The 5,029-nt window shown below is 43.5% G+C and overlaps 1 pseudogene; it reads left to right on the top strand.

Moving 5' to 3' along the window:
* Positions 1 to 261: 261 nt before the first annotated feature.
* On the top strand, positions 262 to 1,381 carry LOC144257146 (heterogeneous nuclear ribonucleoprotein A3 pseudogene; annotated as a pseudogene).
* The last annotated feature ends 3,648 nt before the right edge of the window (positions 1,382 to 5,029 follow it).

Below are 5,029 nucleotides of genomic sequence, written 5' to 3'. Positions count from 1 at the left end.
TCAGAAACAACCAAAAGGAATCCATGCTGATGGAAGTCAGAAAAATCTTGACCATTAATTAGGTGGGTGCAGATTGGCAGTCCATTTTGTATTTCTATAACAAAATACCTGAGGATGGTCACTTTGTAAAGAAAAGAGATTATGAGCAAGAAAGCAATGGAAAACATTCCATAGCTTGATCTGGGTGTATGTTTCACGACTATCAAAAATGTAAAAAACTGATATTGAACTCGAGTTGGAAGAGGCGAGTCTGGTCTCAAAATGGAGGCAAAACTGCTGCCCAGCTATGGCCACTGCTGCTGGGGGGAGGAGGGCCACGATCCAAAGGAACCAGAGCAATTGAGGAAGCTGTTGATGGGTGGTCTGAGCTTTGAAACTCCAGAGGATAGTTTAAGGGAACATTTTGAGAAATGGGGCACACTCACAGATTGTGTGGTAATGAGAGACTCCCAAACAAATCGCCCCAGGGGCTTTGGTTTTGTGACTTACTCTTGGGTTGAAGAGGTGGATGCAGCAACGTGTGTGTGCTCGGCCACCCAAGGTTGATGGGCGCGCCATGGAACCAAAGAGAGCTGCTTCTAGAGAGGATTTTGTAAAGCCTGGTGCCTATCTAACAGTGAAGAAAATGTTTGTTGGTGGTATTAAAGAAGATACAGAAGAATATAATTTGAGAGATTACTTTGAAAAGTATGGCAAGATTGAAACCATAGAAGTTATGGAAGACAGGCAGAGCGGGAAGAAGAGAGGATCTGCTTTTGTATCTTTTGATGATCATGATACAGTTGACAACATTGTTGTTCAGAAATCCCACACTATTAATGGACCTAATTGTGAAGTGGAAAAGACCCTTTCTAAACAAGAGATGCAGTCTGCTGGATCACAAAGAGGTCGTGGAGGTGGATCTGGCAACTTTATGGGTCGTGGAGGAAACTTTGGAGGTGGTGGAGGTGACTTTGGCCGTGGTGGGAACTCTGGTGGAAGAGGAGGCTATGGTGGTGGAGGTGGTGGCCACAGAGGTAGTTACGGAGGAGGTGATGGTGGATATAATGGATTTGGAGGTGATGGTGGCAACTATGGTGGTGGTCCTGGTTATAGTAGCAGAGGAGGTTATGGTGGTGGTGGACCAGGATATGGAAACCAAGGAGGTTGATATGGTGGTGGAGGAGGATATGATGGTTACAATGAAGGAGGAAATTTTGGTGGTGGTAACTATAGTGGTGATGGGAACTATAATGATTTTGGAAATTACAGTGGACAACAGCAATCAAATTGTGGACCCATGAAGGGGGGCAGTTTTGGTGGAAGAAGCTCTCGCAGTCCCTCTGGTGGTGGTTATGGATCTGGTGGTGGAAGTGGTGGATATGGTAGCAGAAGGTTTTAAACACAGCAGAAAAGTGCTACAGTTCTTAGCAGGAGAGAGAGCGAGGGGTTGTCAGGAAAGCTACAGGTTACTTTGAGATAGTCATCCCCAATGCATTAGAGGAACTGTAAAAATCTGCCACAGAAGGAACGGTGATCCATAGTCAGAAAAGTTTCCTGCAGCTTAAACAGGAAACCCTTCTTGTCCAGGACTGTCATAGCCACAGTGTGCAAAAAGTGCAGCTATTGATTAGTGCAACGTAGTGTCAATGAGATGTACATTCCTGAGGTATGTTATCTGTTGTGGCTTTGTCTTTTTCTTTTCATGACATCAGATATATTGCCCTATAAGTTGTGGTAGTGGTACCAGGAATAAAAAAATTAAGGAATTCTTAACTTTTCAAAAAAAAAAAAAGTAAAAACTTCCTGGAGTTAAACAGCAATCACCTTCTTAGAGAGGCCTGTCCTCACCCCTCTTTGGGAAATAGTTAACATCTTCCACTCTCCTGAGGCCTGACCCTGACTTCTTTTTCTTCATGGTAATCATGACGACCTAACTGCCACTTAGCTCAGGCTCCCATAACACAAAACTATAGGCTGGGTGACGTAAACAACAGATACTTATTTTCTTATAGTCCTGGAAGCTGGAAGTCCAAGATCAATGTTCTGGCTGATTTGGGATTGAGTAAGGGCTCTTTTCTTGGCTTGCAGAAGGCCACCTTCTCTCAGTGTGGTCACATCCTCCTCCTTGTGCACTTGGAGGTAGAGATGTTTCTTCTTTATATTTTTTTCAGTGCTGGAGATGGCTCCCGGGTCTTGTGCATGCTAAGCATGCGCTCTACCACTGAGCCACGTCTCCTGCCCCCTGGCATTTCCTTTTTTTTTAAAGAGAGAGTGAGAGAGAGAGAATTCTTTTTAATATTTTTTAGTTCTCGGCGGACACAACATCTTTGTTGGTATGTGGTGCTGAGGATCGAACCCGGGCCGCACGCATGCCAGGCGAGTGCGCTACCGCTTGAGCCACATCCTCAGCCCTGGCATTTCCTCTTATAAGGGGTTAATCCTGTCAGATCAGGACCCCACTTTACCTTAATGACTGCCTTTTGGTCCCCATCTCCAAATGTAAGCATGCTGGGAGTCAGAGCTTCAATAGGTAAATTTTGGAGGTCACAAACATTCATTCTGCATGCCTATATTCCTGGCGGCTCAGGAAGCTCAGGCAGGAGGATCCCAAGTTCAAAGCCAGCCTCAGCAACTTAGTGAGGCCCTAAGCACCTGTCTCAAAATAAAAAATAAAGTTACAAAAGGACTGGGGGGATGTGACTCAGTGGTCAAACACCCCTGGGTTCAATCCCTCATATCAAAGAAAAAAAATTCACTCCATGACACCAACAGGGCGTGTGTTTAGTTATTGATATGTTTATCACCCATCTCCCCAATTAGAATCTAGTCACCCTGAGTCATTTGAGCCACTGTGGCATCTCCAGCACCAATTAGGAGCTTGGCATGGAGGAGAGCTCCAGCAATATTTGTTAAGTGAGTGAAAGGTGGATGATGGGAGGCGGGGTGCGTAGTTTAGCAGACAAGTGTTACTACGCCCAGCATCTGGAAAATGGGAATAGTGTTCCAGCTCCTCAGGAGGCTGAGGCAAGAGGATCTCGAGTTCAAACTCAGCCTCAGCAAAAAGCAAGGCCCTTAAGCAACTCAGTGAGACCCTGTCTCTAAATGAAATGCAAAATTGGGTGGGGATGTGGCTCAGTGGTTGAGGGCCCCTGAGTTCAATCCCAGTACCACTCCCAAAATGGGAATAATGGTAAAAGTCATTATCATTTTTAAAACTTAAATTTATTTTTAACTGATATTTAAAAACATAAAAGTGTACATGTTTATGGGGTATCCTGTACATGTATATATTATGCAGTGTTTTGTTTGTTGGTTTGTTTTGTGGTATTGGGGATGAACCCAGGCTCTGACACATGCTAGGCCGGTGCTTTACCATTGAGCTACACCAGGCCATTGGGTAGTGTTTAAATTAGGCCAAGCAAAATAAAATACAAAATAGGGCTGGGGATGTGGCTCAGTGGTTGAGTGACCCTGAGTTCAATTCCCAGGACCCCCCTAAAATAATAATAATAAAAATAAATTAGGCTAAGCATATCTACATCCTTAAATATTTATCTTTTCTTTATCAAAGCATTCAAAATTCTTCTAGCTTTTTAACCATTTCTTTTTTTTTTAAAGAGAGAGAGAGAGATAGGAGAGAGAGAGAGAGAGAGAAAATTTTTTAATATTTATTTTTCAGCTTTTGGCGGACACACCATCTTTATTTTATTTTTATGTGGTGCTGAGGATCGAACCCCGTACCCTGCGCAGGCCAGGTGAGTGCACTACCACTTGAGCCACATCCTCAGCCCCTTAACCATTTCTTAATCATTAGGGTACTTGGTATATCACCCAAAGTTTATGCCTTTAAATGACTTACATTGTGAAAGAGGAGATATTTTTTAAAATATATTTTTTTCAGTAGTAGTTGAACACATAGTATCTTTATTTATTTATTTAATGTGGTACTGAGGATTGAACCTAGTGCCTCACACAGGTGAAACAGGTGCTTTACCACTGAGCTACAGCCTTAGCCTAAGAGGAGAGAATTTTTTTTTTAATTTGTTGATGAATCTTAATTTTATTTACTTATATGTGGTGCTAAGGATCAAATCCAGTGCCTCACACATGCTAGGCGAGCACTCTACCACTGAGCCACAACCCCAGCCCAAGAGGAGGGATTTTTAATGTGCATTTTTTTGTATCTTGTAGAGCTTGTACTACGTTGGGTCATTCCCTGCTTCTTTTAAGACAATTCTTAATTTCTCTCTCTGTGGCCAGCGTCTTCCATATGGAAGTGTGAAAGTTTAAGACTTGATTCTAGGCTAGGCTTCACCACTATTTTGCTCACGTTTCTGGTGATTTCCTTTCCTCCCATGCACCCTGTCTTTCTCAACTGTAAAAGAAAGGGTTGCAAGTTAAACTAAGACCTTAGCGGCCCATTTACAGCTGGAAACTGGTGCAACTGGCTTAATCGTAGTTCTTCTTTCTAGCACTAGGGGGCAATCTAAGCAGCTCGCTGGAACACGCTCAGCGCTCCAGTTGCTGCTCTTAGATGAAAGGATGGATGCCGAAAGGTCATGCTCTCTGCTTTGATTCCTGACTGCTCCCCCGACCTTAAGCTCAGGAAGTCTCCTTGCTACTTATTCCACTGAAGAAACAGGGCTGGATTGGCCATGAAATCTTGCATCTAGAGGCTGGGGTTATGGCTCAAAGGTAGGGCGCTCGCCTGCCATGCGTGAGGCACCGGCTTTGATCCTCAGCCCCACATAAAAATAAAGATATTGTGTCCACCTATAACTAAAAACTAAATATTTTTTAAAATCTTGCATCCATTGCTTTTGTATCTGTCGCGGGTAATGGATGTGGGGAGCCAGCCTGCAGCTAATAAATTGTCAAGGACAAAAGTGAAGCCAGATTTAAAGTTAGGTAGTCAGTGTAGTTAGGTAAATCGGGTCTAATACCGAGTGAAATCTAAAATGGAGGCCATGCTGGGAATGACTCAGGGAAAACAGGACAACTCATGGAATGTTAATGAAGTTCCGAAAAGGCCCTAGGCCAAAGTCCA

Source organism: Urocitellus parryii, chromosome 10 (genome assembly GCF_045843805.1).
Source record: "Urocitellus parryii isolate mUroPar1 chromosome 10, mUroPar1.hap1, whole genome shotgun sequence".
Lineage (NCBI taxonomy): Eukaryota > Metazoa > Chordata > Mammalia > Rodentia > Sciuridae > Urocitellus > Urocitellus parryii.
The sequence above is the reverse complement of the archived record's forward strand: the minus strand, read 5'-3'. Positions and strand labels throughout refer to the sequence as shown.